Here is a 21,674-nt window from a genome sequence, read left to right on the forward strand (position 1 = left end):
CAGTCTCTGCTTATATATTGGAACCCAACATTTTGCAACATACATCCCCAGAAAGCCTAAGAATGCTTAAAAAGCACTTCTAGACCCACAAAAAATGAGAGTCAATTGCAGCTTCTTGGTAGCTACATTTTTTTCCCAATAGGCTCTGTTTGCTGATAGTGAGCAGAGGTACATCTTATTTAAGAGATGGCTTTCTGGTTTGTGCTGGTGGTGAGAATGGCTCTGGCCCTTTCAGGAAGTCCTGCTACAAAGCCCTTAAAAGGGTTTTGCGAGCAGCATGCTACTAGTTGCTTAATGACAACATAGATCCACTGTATCTCTGGAACTGGGGCAGTGAGCATGGCTCACAGAGGCATTGATTATACCTCTGCCATTTTGGACAGAGGCAGAGCCAACAAGCAAAGCTGCAGCATTAGTCCTAGCCCCACCCACTTAGCATTTCATAAAATATTCCTGGTCAGAAAAAGATTACAAATATACAGTAAAGACATATTCAGACAGAAAAAGGACTTTGAACAGGACACAGTAAATTTAATAATGTGCATGGGATTAAGACAGAGAGGATAAAAGACAGAATCATAAATAAAAAAATAATTGAAGGATATAAACTGAAATTCTTAAATGAAAAATAGAATAGACAATCATAATGGGCCATGAGAAATATACAAAGCCTGGATTATTGTATAATTGTGTTTTCTTTGAGTTTTTTAATGTAGAGAGAAATTTCATTCTAAGGGCTGCTAAACTAAACCAACATAATTCTTAAAGGTATGTTGACTTCAAAATTTGAGTCTAAAGTGTATTACTTTGGAAAATAGGATTTACTTTTGTTTCCATAGAAGATGGGAACCTCTGGATTTTTTCCAGGCTAATGTAGTTGATAGAACAAGTCTCCCCAAAAAATCTCCATTAACCCTAGAAGTATTTTCCTAACAAATAGGAGAAAGCAGTTTGGAGAAAACTACATATAAATTCCCAAAATAATTATTTATAAATAATTGTTTTCATTTAAAAGGGATTGGGTATCAATGGTTAATGGTCACAGTCAATCTCTTTCTAAAAAAGAGAGATAATATGATATAGAGGTAAATACTTTACATTAGTATGGATTTTAGTTTGTTGATATAAATTCAATATCAATTTTGTTAAACTGTATATACTCTTGTTTAAGGTATTATGTTTATACAGTTCATTTTAAAGTGTAATGCATAGTTAAAAATATAGATTAATAGATAGTCATCTATAATATTTAAACTTTTAACTACATTAATTAGGTTTTCTAGACACATAGAGTTATATTTCAGTTAGATATATAATCTTCAACACTTCAAAGACCTATGGAATTTAAAATATTCTAAGAACTTGGACTTCTCTTGACAGTGAGACATGTCTGCTCTTGGCAGTACCACTCTGCTTCAAGAGGATGATGGGCATTGAAGAGGCTCATTATGGAGTTTCTAGCCACTTGGGCAAGAATCTGCTCTTGCCTGGACTGCTTTTTGGTATGCTACATAACCTTGGTTTGCAGGACCCATAGAAAAATGACTGCTAAACTTGCCAAGAGAGGGTGAGGCAGTCCTTTGGGGTTTCTTCTTTATGAAAGAATCTGCCAGACATTCTTCAGGACACAAAAGAAAATGACTGGCAAACTGCCAAGTGAAATGGTCTTTCAAATTTTCTGCTTCATGGAAAATTCTGCCAGACACTATGGTTCTATAAGCTGAAGAGGGATGCCTAATACAAATAGAATGAATATTGCAATTGTAATTCTTGTTTGAAAACTGTTTTGTTATTTGTAATTTTATTATATTAAAGCTAAAACCTTTCTTTTTTTATACAGAAAATGGGAGATGATGTGTGATGTCTTTCTATATATGTGTTGCTTTTGTTTGTTGATGCATAAAGCTGTTTTGGTCAATAACTTAGTAGAGAAAAGCCAAGCAGGAAATCCAAACAGAGATAGAGACAGAGTATGTGGAGTTGAGGAGATGCCATGTAGCCTCTGAAGGAGAAAGATGCCAGAATATTATCAGTAAGACACAGCCTTGGGAAGACATATAGATTAATAGACATGGGGTAATTTAAGATGTAAGAGGTACCTATGAATATGTATGAGCCATTGCCAAACAGTGTTGTAATTAATATAGTTTCTGTTTGATTATTTGGGTCTGGGCAGCTAAGAAATGAAAGTGCAGTTTCCACTTACAAACTACAGAGATATTGATGATCATGTTTATCAATCAAATAATAAGAACTAACTATATGTCAATAACTGAAAGTTCCAAACCAAAAATACTACTAAACAGTAACCTGGGAATCTATGAGATCTGTAGTTGAAAATCATGGTGACATGGTAAAAAGCAAGTCAAAATGCCTGGTGCCTAGACACTGCCGATTTCGAACATGGTATATTGTACCTTGAAAGCATGCACATTATGCCAAGCCAGCAAAAATGCACACCAAAGTTTAACCACTTTTTTATCATCTCATCAGACGCTCTGGAAGCACTTGGGAATAAAACAGAGTTTGCTCTGTTTACTCGTAATGCCTCAGGAAGCAGAAGCACACTGCATGTACCCTGGAGTAGAACATGACAAAGTATCATGAGCCTCTGCTTTCAGGGAGCACCTGGAATTCTTATCTGTAGCTGGAAAACTCAAATATGTTTCTGCACAGCAATCATCACACAGCCGTTTGGCATTCTGCAGTACGGCCCCATGACAGTCATTTGCAGTGTAAATTCGAGTCACATCCCAGTGATTTTTTGCTCGCTCTTACTGTAAAGTCACCTTGCAGGCTCCTCTACCAGGCTGTGATTATTTTTCAACTTTATTGCTAAGCTGATTTGTTTCCCATTTGCTTACTGATGAATTTTGCTGTTAACCAGGGGTATTTGTTCAGTGGCTAGTAATAAGTTCAGGGAACCCTTCCAGCACAAGCCTTATGAGCCAGCAGGAATAGCAGGTGAGACTAATGGGACCTTGGCTCTCATTGCTCATTCTGTAGCCACTGTTCCAGCACTTATCAATTTATTCCACAGATAAGAGAAGCAGGATCAAAACAAAGTCATGGAGAGGAAAAACAATATGTCTGTGTCCATTACTTATTCATGCCTAAGTCACATAAATGAAAAATGCAGACCGTTAACAGGACAACGGCAATCTTTTATGATAACTGTGTCATTTCCTTCTTTACTGTTCACCCCATCGTGGGCTACCTGCAGGAAACAAATGGTAGTTGAGTAATTGGATGTTAGTGGCTCCTCCCCCAGAGCAGAGGTATGAGACCAGGGCATATAAATAGTTTCTGGCATCTAGAATCCATGGTATTGAGTAGAAATACACACAACAGAATTCAAATCAAACCAGCCTGCACATGTGTGATAGTAATTATTTGTTGTCAAGTTGACTACATCTAGAATTAGCTATACCCCAAGTGTCTGGATACACCTGTGAGGGACTTTTTTCTTAATTCAATCATCTGAAGTAGGAAGACCCATATTTAATCTAGATCTTTGGAGGTGGGAAGATCCACTGTTATTCTGGCCTACAACTACTGTTGGCAGCCTATATAAGGGACAGGGAAGAAGGAAGCTTGCTCTCTTTGCCTGCTTGCTCACATTCTTGTTGGTTAGTCTATTCTTTCACTGGCATTAGAGCCTACTTCTTCAGGATTCTGGCATACACTAAAGACCAGCTTAGACATTCAGCCTTGTAGACTGAATAACTACTGGATTCTAGGACCTCCCATCGGTAGACAGTCATTGTTGAACTAGCTGTACTACCGCACCACAGGTTGTAACCCATATATATGAGTGTGTGTGCGCGTGCACGTGTGTGTGTGTGTGTATAGGTGATGTTAATGATCTCCATCTTGCCTCTGAAGACAAGTTCTCTCATTGCACCCTGAGCTTCCTGATTCAGGTGAGCAGGTTGGCCAGTCAGCAACAGGGTCTACCTGTCTATCTTCCCAGCACTGCTGTTACAGATTTGCTGCTATTCCTGACTTTGTTTACCTCGGTGCTGAGGCTCCAAACTCAAGTCTTTGTTTGCACAGCAGGCACTTACTTTACTAACTGAACATCATCTCTCCAAGCCACAATCAATTGAGATCATCTCCATGATAGTTATAAGTTACAAACTTTGTTTCTCAGATAATCTTTAACAGCATTTATGGTAGCCCTCATTAATGCCGTGTGAACATTTAGAATTTGAATGTGCCACTCCTTAGGTACTGAGTAAGTCTACATGAGAACCCTTCCCAGGTCCACAGAGCTTCTGTGAGGGACAATGTGAAAGTCATTTCTATGGATGATACAGATTGATAAGGAAGATAATGGACCCAAGAGTAGAGCGAACAAAGTAGCAAGGCAGAACTGAAGAATAGTATTTCCTGAGAGAAATCCAACAATCCAGCTGCTTAGACATATTCCCATAGCAGAAAAGGAATTTCAAGATTTTGTATAATGAAGGGGCAATTAGACTGAGCTGAAGCAGTTTTGTTATTTATGACTAAGCAAGGTCAACATGATTAAGTCTCTTCCATTATGTATAAGTTTGCATATAATTACTATAAATTCTAGGTGTTCCATATGTTATATTAGAATTCATGGTAATGTTATTTTGATCCTGAAAGATGTATGCATCTGTTTTACCTCCAAACTTTCAGTCATTAAACCAAAAATACATACAGTATACTTTGACATTAATCAAGAGAAAGAGCAAAATAATTTTGGCGTCCTGATTTTTTCCTTTTCACAAACATAGGCCAATAAAAAAATATAGCCTCTCATTTTCTGCCCTTTATTTAGGGAAAACAAATTGTTAAATCAGTGTGAATCACACTTCAGGATGTTTTTCAAAATATCTATTTTGGTGGCCACTTATAATTAGACAAAAAATTCCTGTGATTAAAGCCCATGTTTGTGGTTAAGTGGGGCAATTGGAGCCCCAGCCATAGTCCTGAATCACAAGAATGAATGATGAGAGAGCCCTCTCTTCTGAATTTTCATGACTAACATTTCCACATGGATGGGAGAGTTAGCATAGAGCATCTGTTTCAGATACATAAAAATTCAATTAAACTATCAGCTATCAGAATCTCTGCGAAGCAAATATCAACACAGGAAATCATGACCTAATTATATTATGAGTTTTAAGCTAAAGTTAAAAAATTATACTCTACGTCATTCACATTGACTGACTCATACTTCAGAAAACTAAAAATTATTTCTAAAATAATTCATTCTTTAGAAATGCGGATGAGACTTTTCTATTTATTAACAGATAGTGTCAAACTTGTATAAAACACAATTTAATAATAACTCCTAATATAAATTTTAGTAATTGAGTATCAAAACTAGAATAAAAAAGGAGATTAAATTGCAAGGCTTGGAGATGCCTTATTGAAGTTCTGCCCAAGGAGGTAGGAAGAAAGTTCCATCAAAATCTCACTACTTAGAGCTCTGTTGACAAGATCACTGCTACAGAGATGTGGTTGCCCTACAAGGGGTGGACCTACCCTGACAGAACTTGAGTGATAGGATCCTTATGAAGGGCTGGCATCTCAGAGAAAGAGATCAATTAATCTAAACTTTTGTCCCCTAGGATTTTCCCTCCTAGTTTCAAAATGGGTTCATTCAGCACTTTTCTTTTTAATTCATGAATGTAGCCACATTCACAGAGTGTCATACTGGGAAGAAACTGGGTACAACGAGTACAGATGCTAGCAACTACTATGGCCCTTAAAGAACATACCATAGAGTCTCATATCTCAAACCCAGGTTATGTATAGTGTGATCACATATGACTGACAGATGGTCTCTTTCAGCAACATATGTTCAAAATTGATTGATGTCTTAATTAGTAGTTGAGTAGCTATTTAATTTCTTAACTATTATTAAACTAAAAGATGAAATTTTGTGGGATGAAAAATGATTTTGTCAATAAAGTAGTTGTATGAGCATGCAAACCTGAGTTCAGAAGCCTTGAACCCATGTAAAAGGCCAGGCGTGGAAACATGTGCCTATAATCCTACTACTAAGGAATGAGAGACACATGGTTCTCTGGTCTTTCCTCCCAGCTCATCTTGTCAAAACGGTAAGCATGAGGTTCAGTAAGAGACACTGTCTCAAAGAGTAAGGTGGATCTGCACAGTGGTGGTGCTCCCCTTTAATCCCAGCACTCAGAAGACAGATGAAGGCAGATTTCTGGGAGTTCGAGGCCAGCCTTATCTACATAGCAAGTTCCAGGACAGCAGAGGCTGTTACACAGAGAAACCCTATCTCAAAAAATCCAAACGAAAAAAAAAATCCAAATGAAACAAACGTAACGTGGAAAGTAATCAAGGAAAACAGCCAGCATCCACTTCTGACCTGTGCATCTGTGCACATGGACAGCAACACATTCAAACATGTCCACATGCATAAAAGGCATACTTATGAAGATGGCATGTTGTGAAATATGACCAATATCCTCAACTACAAAAGCCTTGCTCAGCCTTAACCTAGTGATAAATAACCATCTTCACCATGGCCCACACACTCTATATACCCCCCAACACTGCAACCTCCCATACTGAAGCATGTCTTTACCTTCAATATGTAGCGCATGCCAGCTGTTGGACCTGGTGACATATATGGCATGAACTCGTTTATCCAGCTGATGAACACCTTGTATGGTTTGGATATCTCATTCAAATGCCAACAGCACAGTGCCACCTGGTCTCTGGTCTCACAGTATTTTCACATACATACTGTGCTGGTACCTATTAGGCTATGTTCTGATATGCATAGATACATATATGTGCATGCAGACTATGTACACATGGAGCAGAATGAGCAGCTCTGTTGGTAGAATGTTTGCCTAGAATACAGGAGGGTTTGAGTCCCAGCACATCTTAAGCTTGGTATAATGGCACAGACCTATAATCCTAGCAGCTGGCAAATGGAAACAGGAGAAAAGAGGTACAAGATCATTTTGACCTACATGTCAAGTTTGAGGCCAAGCTTCATCACATGAGATCCCTTCTCAGCTTTTAAAAGGCAGATGGATAGATGCTCATGACCAACCCCATTTAAAACAAGATCCCAGTATTCAGCAAGCTTGTAGGTAGGGTACTCTGTTCTTTATGATCATTTCAGCTCCTATGCCTGTTTATGGCTGCTCAGGCACAGTGTTCTTCACAAGGAGGGCTTACTGTTATTATAAAGGGAAAAGAAATGAATTCAATGGAATGTGAAATATATGACAGCTGAGAAGATTATCCCCTAGAACTGAGTGAAATACTGTCTTGAAAACATGTATGTGTCTGCATTAGGGTTTCTATTACTGTGAGGAGACACCACAACCACAGAAACTCTAATGAAAGAAAACATTTAATTTGAGTGACTCACTTACAGTTCAGAGGTTCAGTACATCATCACCATGATGGGACATGCTGATGTATAAGCAGACATGGTACTGAAAAAATATCTGAGAGTCCTACATAGGCAATAGGAAGTGGTCTCCAACACTGGCAGTATCTTAGGCATATATGAAACCTCAAAGCCTGCCTCCATAATGACACACCTCTTCCAACAAGGTCATATTCACTTCAACAAGGACATACTCCCTAATAGTGTCACTCCCTTTGGGGGACATTTTCTTTCAAACCACACATTTCACTTCCTGGCCCCCAAAGTCTTGAAATTGTGACTGGTTTTGTCCTTGTCTGAAGAGTATGCTTGAGGCTAAAGTGAAGACAACCTCTGTCTTAGTTAAAGTTTCCATTGTTGTGAAAAGACACTATGACCATGGCAACTCGTATTATGGAAAAACGCTGGATTAGGATGACTTACATTTTCAGAGATTTAGTCCATTGTCATCATGGCAGGGTATGGTAGTGTGCAAGCAGACTTGGTACTGGATACATCTTGATCAGAAAACAACAGGAAATGAACTGAGACACTGGGTGGTATCTTCAGCATGTATGAGACCTAAAGCACCTCTACAGTGACATACTTCCTCCAATAAGACCACACCTACTGAAATAGGCCACACCTCCTATTAATGCCATTTCCTAAGAGATTATGGGGCCAATTACATTCAAAGCACCACAGCATGATAAGAATGATCAATTTTTACAATCATATTCTGCAACCCACTCCTGGAGTATGCTTTTTTCACTCTGTGGGGGCCCATCACCAAGCTCCCAAATAAATACATGGAGACTTAATCTTACTTATGAATGCACGGCCTTAACTTGGCTTGATTCTAGCCAGCATTTCTTAACTTAAATTGTCCTGTTTACCTTTTGCCTCTGGGCTTTTACCTTTCTCTGTTCTATATACCTCTTTCCTTCCTATTCTGGCTGGTTGTGTGACTAGGTGACTGACCCCCGGCATCCTCTTTTCTTAATTTTCTCCCTCCTCCCTTTTCTCCTATTTATTCTCTCTACCTGGTAGCCCCACCTATTCTTTCTCCTGCCTAGCTATTGGTTGCTCAGCTCTTCATTACACCAATCAGGTGTTTGAGGAAGGCAGAGTAACACAACTTTACAGAGTTAAATAAATGCAACATAAAATAGAGGAACACATCTTCAGATTAGTAAACAAATATTCTATAACATAAAAAAATCTAGCACATCTTAAACTAATACTCCACAATGCACCCCATCCCGGTCCCACACTCCTCTCATAATTTTGCTTTGTCTTCTTCCATTATTCAAAGGCATCAAAACCCCCACATTTAGTTGTTCCTCTGAGTGTTCCTCTGTTTTCACTGACTCGACAACTGTACCTTCCTTGAGAACTATGTTCACCTTGAACTTCACTTCCTCCAGTACAAATTCATCTATCCCAGCCCACTCCGAATCTCCATCACAAGCTGGCAGGAACTTGAGCTTCCATACCTGCAGCTGAAAGTCTTATCTTTTTCCAAGACTTGCTTTATCTTTGATTTTCTCTGTCCTTCTCCATAGCAATGCCACATAGATTTACTTGTGAAGACAGAGCTTACAAAATTTTTGACAAGTATAACTTTATTCCACATCCAGTTTCATCAATCCTTTGGGCTCTACCTTCAAAATATTAATTCAGGGAACCAATTAATCCAGAAATATCTATGGAAGATAGCTTGCTACTCTGTGACATCCCTTAGGCACTAGTCCACATCATCATCCTATAGATTTTTGCAACATGGAAAGAAAACTGTAAAGCGTCAGAGGCAATTGACTTACTCATTCTCTGAGTACATTCAACAAGCAAAAAATAAGAGTTTGCTAAATGTCTGCTTTATTGTTTTGCAAACATATTTCTCCATAGATACTATTTCCTTCTGTTTATTATTAGCAAGTGTATTTTCTTTCCCTCACTCCTTTAGTGCTTGGATACCCTATTAATGCAATTTGTTCAGTTTGTGTGTGAAGATAAAAAAGGACATATAATTTTTGGTTTATTATGCCTGTATAGCAAACATCAGGAAAGAGAGCTTTCATTTGTCACTGTTTCTTTTTATTTAGATATTTCTCCTTTCATTAGATAAAGTACACATTCCTATTCTAAACTAAACACATTATTCTGTTTTCTCTAAAATTATAAAACATTTTACATGAAAGAGGCAATAAAATTATAAACTGTTCATAGTAGCAAACTCACATTCATGTTCCCTGGGAAAATTATAAAAGAATCAAACAGTACTCTCAAATGCAGCACTTCCTAACCCGGCAAATGTCATTGTTTATTTATGCAATATATATGGCACACTGCTAAAAATTATTGACTCATCAATGGTACCTAAGGCAAATGTAGTTTCTCTCTCTCAGTATGACTTATGATTCAGACTCTTAACAAAGAAACATACTACTGTGTTAACCTGCTAAGATGGCTGAGCACAAAAACACAAAAGAGGAAGACTTGGGAGCAAGCTTAGGATAGCAGCAAAAGCCACTTGTGTGGTACAATCTAAAGAACAGATACTCAGAATCAGTTTGTCATGGACAGGCAGAAAAAAATGTCGTGTACAAAGATCCAAAGGGAGAATAATAAACACCTTAAGTCACCTGGAATGCCAAAATGCTCCAAGGAAAATATAAGTAAAGTTCTAAAGCCCAAATGCAGGACAGAGCCAGGTCTAAGTGATGGCAAAAATCTAAGGGAAAGAAAGCAGCCTTTCTAGAAGAGTTTACTCATGTGTGAGCTGTCAAACAAGCGCTTCAGCAATAGTTCTCATGCTATTGTCAGTGAGACACACAATAGCAAGATCCAAATGGGGTCTTGAAAACAGTTGACATGATCTTGGACAGACACTATGACATTCTGAACTCAAGGAAAGGACTAGAAAGAAAGAACAGAAAAGAACTGTAAAAGCTTGGATCCTGGCCAAAGAGAACCTCAGCAACAGGTGAAGATTCAAATTCCCAACGCAACCCTCTCAGCAGAACTGCTGGGCACACTGCGATCCAAGTGTGCAAAACGTCATCTGTACACCAACTCACAAAGAAGTTAATTAAATTAATTAAGGTCATATAGTTAATCACTGGCCTGTCAGCATCTAAAATAGGTCTTCCAGCTCAGTAACTACAGCAAAGTCTTTAATGAGTCAGCATGTACAAGTTACCTTAATGAAATAAATTCTTCAAGGTTTAACCAAAATGTACTTCCTAAAGGAAGGTTAGGAGCTAACCCGACAAAAGCATGCTCCAGTCTGATCTTTAAGACTCATTGTGAAAATGTTAGTGGTTCAGTATCCTTGCCCCCAAATAACTCAAGTCTCTTAGAATCATTTTATACGTCTAGCTGGAATTGTTGGCAAGGAGAGCCTCCTGCTGTCTGTCACAGGCTGGCCCTGACATGCCCATCAATTGACAGTGCCATTAGCAGATGGGTTTATCCTATCCATTATCATGTAACCATGAGTGGAAGATTACTGAAATAACAACGAGGAATACTGAAATCATGAATAAAATATGGGAACCTGTGTTGAAACTCGCAGCCTAAATGTGTTCTTAAAGGTGCCATCTCGCCTTGGGTCGTCGCCAAAGGATGGTGACTGATTTCTAAGAGGAACTCAGAGAAGATCAGCACCTGAGTTGGATTCTGTCAGCAGGATTATCAGAGAGATTCGTGTTGTATTAAGAGCGGCCAGGTCTGCGTTCCGGCCACCCCGGCTCCTGCACAGCTAGCTTATGCCCCGAAATAATTACACGGAAACTGCATTCTTTTGAACACTGCCTGGCCCATTAGTTCCAGCCTCTTATTGGCTGGCTCTTACATATTGATCTAACCCATTTCTAATATTCTGTGTTGCACCACGAGCTGGCTTACCAGGAAAGATCTTAACCTGCATCTGTCTGGAGTGGGAGAATCATGGTGACTCCTGACTCGGCTTCTTTCTCCCAGCATTCTGTTCTGTCTACTCTGCCTACCTAAATTCTGCACTATCAGGCCAAGCAGTTTTCTTTATTAGTTAACCAATGAAAGCAACAGATAAGATACAAGACCCACCTCCATAATTTCCCCTTTTTCTGTTTAAACAAAAAAGAAAGGCTTTAACTTTAACATAGTAAAATTATATATAACAAAACAGTTATAAAGCAAGAATTACAGTTACAATATTTATATCTATTTTATCTTTTATCATAACTAAGGAAAACTATAACTAACCATTCTTCAACTCCATCAAAGACTCCAGAAGGATATAATACTGCCTAAGTAAACAAGAAATAAGAAAACTCTAGAAATGACAGAGACTTAGCGCTGCCTGGACAGTCACCCAAAGTTCCTCTGTACCGTCGAGGCATTCATCTTCGGCCTACAGGCCCATAGTTTCCAGCAGACATTTCCATAAAGCAGGAAATTTCAAAGACAGTCAGTCACTATCTGCTGTGTCCTGTAGAATGTCTTTCAGACTCTTTCATGAGTCAGGAACCCCAAAAGACCATCTCACCTTTACGCAAGTTCAGCAGTCCTCTCTCTGTGGGTTCTTTGTGTCCAGTTTATGCAACAGTACAGGCAAGTGCAGTTTCTTGCCCAAATGGCTATCAAACTCCATAAAGAGCCTCTTCAATGCCCATCTTCCTCTTGAAGTAGCTGGTGCTGCCAGGAGCAGATGTGTCTCATTGTCGTGAAAAGCCCTGATATTAAAATATTTTAAATGCCATATTCTGCAGTCTTTGAGAGATATGAAGAATGCCTATCCAACTGAAATATATCTCTATATATCTAGAAAATCTAACTAACATGACTACAAACTTGCCTATTATTGATGATTATCCATTAGCAACCTATATTTTCTAATTATACATTACATTTTTAAATGAACTACACAATCACAATACCTTAATCAAGATTAGAAATATGCATATACATATAACAAAACTGACCTTTTTTTTCTCAGAGCTCACCTGTAAAAAAGGAGTTGTCTTGCATAACAGAAAATAAGAGTGTGCATGAAGAACAAATAGCCGTTTCTAAAAACGTTTCATACATCAAGGAGAATGTTTATGCTAAAATAATTTTTCTTAGAATCAGTATTTATTCTTAATTTGCATGGAAAAAGTGAGGCATAGAATATAGCCCTATTTGTTGAACTCATATATGGCTAAACAGGAAAAAGTGGATGATTACTGGAAAAAAAAGCAATGGCGGTGGGACAGGTACGACAGAGTTTAGCGTATAGAATATATATTGAGAGTCCTGGATTGAATTATCTAGGTACGCCTTGATGAAGCCATAAATATCGTGGAGTCATTCTGCTGAGTGTCCACAAATTCAGTCATAATTTAAACCCCACAGACAGACTAGCAATTTGAAAAGGAACCAAGTCCTGCTGGAAAGATTCAGCGTAAGCAGAAGCTTAACTGACCATTTCCCCCACCCCAATCCTTCACCTGCATTCATGGCATCTGTTTTAAATGGACATCATCTTGGGAGCACTTAGGCGTCTAGAGTGCTGTATCTAAGAATAATTCACTTTACTTTTACTTATTTTGGATGGGTGGCTATTCATCATTGAGCCTGGATTAGCCCCCTTTTTTTGTAAGATACAGAGAATGATCATATACACGAGGTGGGGGGTCATAGTCCCTTTCAGGCACTGGCATGTCCTTTAAAAGTACCCTGCTGGAATGATGCCAGGCAGGGCGTGGTCACTCACAGAGGTACTTAGTCAACTCATTTAATATCATTGTATCTTTACAGCATCCCTAACTGTGGACTAGGTCAATTATTCTTGCATCAACAAACCAAAGCACTTGATTTGACCTTTACTCACGCAATGAGTATATTATCCAGTGTCATGCAGTGAGCACCTGCTCCCTCGACATGTGGTCCTTCTAACTCCAGCAGTGTTTGTCAAAGGAGCTCTCATTCAAGGATCCCCAGATCTCTACCAATTCTTCAACTCTTCAAAACTCGGTTTATGTATCCCTAAACCCCGATCCAAACCTTCAGTGCCTGCCTGTTGAGATAAGGTGTGTACAAGGCTCTGGGGTTGACTGGAAACCAGATTCTTTGTGGCTTTTCCTTTATGGAAAAAGACCTAATTATCTATTTAGCTGATCCATGAGAAGAGGGCTCTAGTGGTTCTGCTCTTGTTTTACTGCTGCTTCTTTCTTCATTTCTTCCCTTTGTCTTCCTACACCACCAATAGGAACACTGCGTGGTTCCCCAGGGCCATGGCTGAGGAAATAGGTGGGCCAGTTCAACTCTGTTGATGCCATCTGCCCATCTGTTTCTAATACCATTTCTTCTACCTGCTAATTTGTTTTCAACTGCTCCTAACGAAAAAGATAGCAACTTCTAGTCCAAACTAGCGAAAGGACAAAAGTTAGTTTCTCTGTGTATAAAAACTGGTTGTAGCTATCTTATGGTGATCAGATATGCTCCATTCTTGATGTCTCATGAAAGAGGTCTGGGAAACACTAATTGGTGTGGTTGAAGCAAAAAGTTTCTTTAGCAGGGCATAGTGGTGCACAGCTTGAATCTCACCTCTTGGGAGACAGAGAGAGGTGGGTCTCTGTGTGTTTGAGAGAGCCTGGTCTACATACTGAGTTGAGTAATGGCCATAGCTACATAGAGAAACCCTATCTCAAATGTATTCTCAACAAAGAGTGTCCTCTATTCTGCTGTTAACATTATGTATGGATGTTTGATGCTTGTAATGCTATTCTGACGTGTAGGCATGCATTTGCATATAAAAGAAATAACGTAGATTGTTAAGCATTAAAAATACCCTTGACCTAGTTGTTTTTTTTTTTAAGCCATGTCCTCATTTTCTTTTTCTGAGAGATCTCACCCTAAAAAGCAGTGTGGGGTTTGATGTGGGAAAAGGCAACTTTTTGGCTTACCTTTGATCAAGTTTAAGTGACTGCACCAGAGTCCCATAGTCAACTGTGGGACAAAAATAAAGTCACTGTGCCTCACTTTGGTGTTTTCCTGTGGGAACTATGCTCAGGGATGTCACAGCTAGGCAGTAAGATTAAACAAAAGTTAAATTCCTGCATCTTTTCTGAGACTAGAACCTTGGTCCACTTTGTGTTTGCCCAACAGTATACTTGAGAATGGATGATTGGCGAGGAAAAGGAATATACTTCGCTCACAGATGTGTAGCTGGGAACTCAGTCACAGAACTTGGTCCCAGCATTGAGGAAGGTCTTTATGCTTTTTTGCCTTGTGGCAGAGGGTGGAGAGGCAAGAGAGAGCAGGATCAGGAGGAAGCCAAATCACAGTCCTCTCGCCTTCTAGGGCATTGGTCATTAGGGTTCTCCTCCTGACACTGCTGTAATGGGAATTAAGTTACCTATACTTTGATCCTGTGACACACAATCAAATCGCAGTGGACATCATCATATTCCTGTCATTTCCCTTCAGTATCTGCTATAGCCCTTAATCAATTCTCTCTCCTCATTTCTACATCTATTATTATATTATTATGAGTAGAAGTGAACCTGCAAAAGTTGAGTACCTGCGTATATTTTATAACATTAATGATCTTATAGAAAAAAAATTGCATAAAATTTCATTTGAAATATTTCACTCAAAGCGGCCCCTGCTTCCTGTCTGGGAAGCACACTAGAGCTGGCCCTACTGAGGTGGGGGTTATAGGTGAGCCAGCCCTGAGATAATAAGAACAAAGGAACTGACCCTGTACCACCTTCAATGCCCCCTACAGCAATCAGAAGAGAGGGCCCTGCATCTTGCTTGGACAAAACAGTAGAGCTGGTCTTGGGGATATAATTGAGGGGGACCTGGATCTGAGGGCCTGAGAACAGAATTGGCCCTGCTCCTTGTTGTAAGCTGTACTTAGTGTGCTAGCCGAGGCACTGCTGGAGAGCTCACCCAGGGAGTTATGATCCGGGAAACCTAGGAAGCTGACCTATCCAGTTAGCACCCAGGCCCCCAAACTAGGGCTGTGAACTGGTTCACCCCAAAATGTACATCATCTATGAACTGTTGGATCATGTGGGTGGATGAACCTACAGATCTCTATGACACAGGTCGACAAAATATCCAGGCGGAGCTCCAGGGACATCCTATTTTCAATAGCATAGCAGAAACCAGACACCTTGAGCCAGACCAATAACTCATGGCAATGAACACTTGCCAATGAAGATGAATTAACTCACGAGTAAACCATGTGCCTCCATGGGCCAAAGTACAGCTTCCACGACAAGATTCTTCTTCTACTTTTTTTTTTTGTTTTTATTTGTTTGCTTTGTTTTGCTTGGTTTTTGGTTTTCCCTTTAAATTTGGTTTTAATTTGTTGCGGGGGAGACTGCAAGAGCAGAGGGCAAATGTGAGGAGACAAGGCCATAAGTGAGATCAGGATGCATAGTGGGAAATCCACAAGAATCAATAAAAGTATAAAAAAATAAATGCCTCTCTTAGATTGTCAAATTAATTTTAAACTTACAGACTGTACTGAGGAAAACTTTTTTTCTGAGTAATTGTATGTCATTGGAAATAAGAATATTGTATTTTAAGATACAGATAACCATCCTGTCCACATCACAATGCTATTTCCAGTGTCAGCTCAGCTCAGATCTACTTGCTGACATTGTTTTGTGTACTTCAGGTCTAATGGGAGACTGAATCTTCATGCTGCATTCAGCCACATTAAATCTTTACAAAGAAGCTCACAAGTTTCTTTGACCTATTTCATTTCAATCTTGAATCTTTTTATCTTTAATATAGGAATAATGAGGCAAAAGTTTATCTATTGCACTTGGAATTCATTTAAAATGCTGTATTTGAATAAGGCATTTGACTATAAGGATTTAATGTGGCTGAATGAAGCATGAAGAAATAGCCTCATTATCAGACCTGAAGTCCACAAACAATGCCAGCATGTCAGTTAAAATTACCTTCTCATTACAGACAGTCTGCTGACACAAGCTGTGCTCTGACTGTGGCAAACTGGATTTTATAATCGTGTATTAGCCTTGTGGGTTTTCCCAGCAAGCTTCAAGGGTTTGTAGCTTCCCTTCTAGCTATAAAATCAGATGGGTATATCCAAGATAATAAAGAGGGTTTTAAACAATTTTGGATTTGTTTATTTTATCTTGTGTGTATATTTTGTATTTTGACTGCCTATATGTATGTGGGCCCAGTGTGTATACCATGCCCAGAGAGTCCAGAAGATGGAGCCAGGTCCCTGAGCACTGCAGTATAGATGGCTGGGCATCACTGTGTGGGGGATGCAAACCAAACCTGGGTCGTCTGCACTGGCAACAAAGTGCTCTAAGCCACTGAGCCATCTCACCAACCCTGACAGTGAAGACATTTTAAAAGGTATTTTTGATACAAAATCCAGATTTTTATTGTAAAGGACAAATCCTAGAAATGAAAGGTAATCTGAAGGTCTATTTTGAAATAATGGTGGACAGACTCAAATGGCAGGGTGCGGATGAATCTGTAGAGCTGCTCTGACTGGCATATAGCTCCAGTTGTCTGTGATCAAGGTATCTTTAGATAGAACAAGCATTTATTATGCATATGACACAATTCTCATTATGGACCTACAACACTATAGCCATCCAGAACCAAGTTATATTTAAGACATAAAACAAAAAGCTGGCCATTTCACTGGTCTCAGAATTTATGTCTACAGGACAAAGCAGAGATGCACACTCTGGGGCAGGGATAATGCCTTCTCTGTACGCATGAGGTGTCAACATATCCCAGACCCAATCCAAGAGAATGTTTAACCCATGAGTCTCATGCTTGTACTCATACATAATCTGATGTGAGCTGAGCAGCTGCTTGAGGTGCAGAGAATTGATATTCTGGTGTATCTAGAACTGTGCCTACATTATCTCATTTAAACCATCAGGATGCCTCAGGGATAAAACACTGCCACATCCTCTCTTGGGGAAGGGACTGAATATGTAGCTATGAATAAAGTCTCATCATTTTCTATAATGGGATAGGTCCAAGATACATACCACATGAATCTGATTCTAGACCTGGTACCTTCTGTAGCTCCTCAAGACTTCTATGGAGGGGTATAGATATCAGGCCACCTGACCAATGTCCAGACACCTCCGAGAGTGTCTCTGACTCTACTCTCAGGGACTAAGTGTCACAATGAACTAAGCTGAATGCACAGAAAAGACAGCAATGTAGCCTTGGTAGTTTAAGTAAAATATGAGGTAAGTATAGAACACTGTCCTTAGCATGAAAGACAGTTTTGTGGCCTGAACTCCCAGCAGCTGTGATTACCCAAAATGAGCCACTCTTAAGACTGGACTCATTAAAGATCTGTCAGAACAGGCATAGGTTAAGGAGACGCTGCCCTTCCCTGAGGATAGGTTAGGAGTTATCCGTAGTTGAATGAGACATTTCTTCAACAGTATTGTTGCTTATAAGTGACTCACCTGTCAATCATTCCTTACTCATGGCCCTACATATTATCCTACTAAACTCGTTGGTTCACCATAGAAGGATTGAGTAGAATAACTCATGTGGTCTGTCCCTCGTGCTTGTCTGGGGCTGAATAGATTTTTGTTCACCTCTCAAAGAAAAGTTCATACAACAGAGACTCTGTCACTGTTTGGCATATAAAAGTTGGCCATGGCAAAAATTTGATGTCTTCTTTATACTGCCTATGTCACAGTGGCATACAGTTCCACATCACGTTATCTATGCCACTAGATGAATAGCAAAACAAAGTCGCAGCCAGTGCCTCTGTGCACACGGACAGACTCTCAGGGTCACAGTCAGTGCCTCTGTGCACACAGCCAGACTCTCAGGGTCACAGTCAGTGCCTCTGTGCACATGGACAGACTCTCAGGTTCACTCTGTGCACACGGACAGACTCTCAGGTTCACTCTGTGCACACAGCCAGACTCTCAGGGTCACAGTCAGTGCCTCTGTGCACACGGACAGACTCTCAGGTTCACTCTGTGCACACGGACAGACTCTCAGGTTCACTCTGTGCACACGGACAGACTCTCAGGTTCACTCTGTGCACACGGACAGACTCTCAGGGTCACAGTCAGTGCCTCTGTGCACACGGACAGACTCTCAGGTTCACTCTGTGCACACGGACAGACTCTCAGGGTCACAGTCAGTGCCTCTGTGCACACGGACAGACTCTCAGGGTCACAGTCAGTGCCTCTGTGCACACGGACAGACTCTCAGGGTCACAGTCAGTGCCTCTGTGCACACGGACAGACTCTCAGGGTCACAGTCAGTGCCTCTGTGCACACGGACAGACTCTCAGGTTCACTCTGTGCACACGGACAGACTCTCAGGGTCACAGTCAGTGCCCCTGTGCACACAGCCAGACTCTCAGGGTCACTCTGTGCACACGGACAGACTCTCAGGTTCACTCTGTGCACACGGACAGACTCTCAGGGTCACAGTCAGTGCCCCTGTGCACACAGCCAGACTCTCAGGGTCACAGTCAGTGCCTCTGTGCACACGGACAGACTCTCAGGTTCACTCTGTGCACACGGACAGACTCTCATGTTCACTCTGTGTACACAGAAAGACTCTCAGGTCCCCAATTGCATCTTTGATGAGTGTTTGCTGCTGCTGTTGTTTAGTGACAGAGTTTCACTATGCACAGCAGGTTGGCCTTGAACTCACCATCCTCTGGCTTCTGTCACTTGACTGTTAGAATTAATTACAGGTATAACACATCCATACTCCAGCAATATGCTACCACAATAGTTTCTCAATATTTGTCAATGGAACAGATGAATGAATGAGTGAAAGACAGCAATGAGCAAAGCCATTTACTTCAATACAATCCACAAGCCAAGTTTTTCTCTGGCTGATGGTCTGAGGGCAGATGTTGGGGTTCAAAGAGAGCCCTGGACTCTGATACAGAACCTCCTGTTCACCTCCATGGGGACAGCACTGTCATTTTGTATCTCTGCATAATTTTCCAAGGTTAAGCTGCCACACCTCTTCAAAGGGGAGCCTGCCACATGCTATAGAGTAGTATGCAGCATTGTCTACACACTCCCCCGTCTTAGTACAAAGAAAAACAGCTTCGGTTATACCTGGGTCTGGTCTACAGATGGAGAGTGGCGGGGAAATGATTCCAAAATCCCACCGGCCTATCCTATCTCTCCATCACATCAATTCATGAATGTCAATTGACACTGAAAAGGAGATTCATCAAAGATCCCCCCTCAACCAATCCCCACCCACACACCCTGAAGGAAGTAAAAGAGCTGTAATAGGCAGTGCCCTGAGTGTGAGCAAGGCTGGGTGTGTGCTTTGGCAGATTATTTTACCTCCAATGAACTGCGAGGAGGAAGAATACAATTGGATGACCGCACGTGGTTTCAGATCTTTACCTCTCGCCATTGCTTTTGTCTGTGATTAGGCTGTTTCACTTCCCTGGGTTTAGGTGACCTCACTCATGAAAAAGGAATAATTACAAATACCTTAGTGGATATGTCAGTCATCTTTCTGTAGCCATAGCAAACCAATCAAGTTAAAAAGAGAAAATGTTTAATTTTGCTTCTACTTTCAGAGGTTTTAATCAATGGTTATTTGGTCCTTATCTTTCCAGACCTGTGGCTAGGCAAGATTTCACAGCACGAGGAACAATAGATCCAAATCGCTCATCTCATGACAGCCAAAAAACAGAAAGAGAAAGGCAGACTTCAGAGAGACCCACAGAGAGGAGAGAGAGCATTGATAGCAAAGTTCTTTCCTAGAAACCCATAATCTAGACAAGAAGATCCGTCCTTCCAGAGGGAGATTGTCTTGGTCATGGTGTCTCTTCAAAACCAATAAAACCCTAACTAAGACAATCATCATCAGAGAGGATTAATATAATTCTGGAGAAACTCTGCTTCGTGTCTGTTGAAGTATCTAGAAGAACAATGCTATCTGAGACAGGTTGGTCACGGCTGAGATGTGAATGCCCGGGATATTATGCTGTTTGCATATCTGTAACACTAAGAGAAAGGTGACAACTGGACCAAAGATGGAGTCACGAACCCTAGGTTCCACCTGGTGGAGGTCACTGCTGCAGGCAGCTGTGAGCAGCTGTTTCATGGTCCTGTTTCTGCTATTCTTGGCATCCTTTTTTGGTGGCTCACATGGGGAACAATTCTGAAGCATTATTGTACTCAGAGCCTCAAAAGCATCCTGAAGACAGGCTCTCTTAGACGCATGAGCCAGCAGAAGACCTAAAAGCTCTCTTCTTACAAGATAAGAAGACAGTGTAACTTCTTAAAACAAGACTTCATTTGCAAACTTGGATGGTCTCCCATCTCCCTCAAAGCTCTGGAAAGGCCATGTCTATGTCCTTGATCAGATGTCTCAGAATACAAGTCTTTGGATATTATCAATCCTGTGATCAAAGGAGCAAAGTCTCAGAGGGGGAAACTGAAGCAGAATAAAAAGGCAGAAAAATTAAGGGACACAGGAAAGGGAGGAGTCAAAGCCTCCACACTAGAGTCAGGATTCCTGAACACTTAACATTTGCAGTGAGAATTGTTTACATAGCAATGATTTTTTATATGTATACATTTCAAACAAAAATGGGAAGACAGCAATAAACCTGCTTAAGACCTAATCTCAACTGTGCTTCTGCTGCAAACCTATGGTTTTCTGAGTATCTTACAAGCTAGATTACAAATTTTTATTTACAGCCAAAAAAAATCCCAATAATCTATAAATCTATAAACTGACTGCCAGTCATTATATCAGTGTTTAAGGCCCATACTTTCAGAGACCTAATGATCTAAACACCTCCTCCATCAAAGGACAGATGTGCTCCTAATGTTGAATCCTTGTGATCCAGTTACCACTTCCCTCAAGTTCTAATCCATTCTTGGAGCCAGAGAGTGTTCCTGATCTAACACTCTCCCCCCCCCCCCAAGCATGAATTAAGGAACTTTCCTTACTTCTCACACTATCTTAACTTTTTAATTTTTGTTTTGAGATATAGTTGGCCTGGAACTCATGGTGTAGGCAAGGGTGGTTTTGAACACTTGGTCCTTTTGCTTCCAAATCTCCAGTTCTGTGATTACTGGCATGGCTCCCCATGCCCACTCAAGTAATTTCTTTAAACCTGTTTGATAAGAGTGTTCTTGTAGAGAAGAAAGAGGACCAGGAGCTGAAAGGGAACATTTAAACCGCAGTGAATCCATTCAGCTGCCTAAATATCAATGCACTGACATGAGCTCAGGGAACTTGCTGGCTTAGGCGGGACTTGCATCTGACATTG

Source organism: Microtus pennsylvanicus, chromosome 3 (assembly GCF_037038515.1).
Source record: "Microtus pennsylvanicus isolate mMicPen1 chromosome 3, mMicPen1.hap1, whole genome shotgun sequence".
In the NCBI taxonomy this organism is placed as follows: domain Eukaryota; kingdom Metazoa; phylum Chordata; class Mammalia; order Rodentia; family Cricetidae; genus Microtus; species Microtus pennsylvanicus.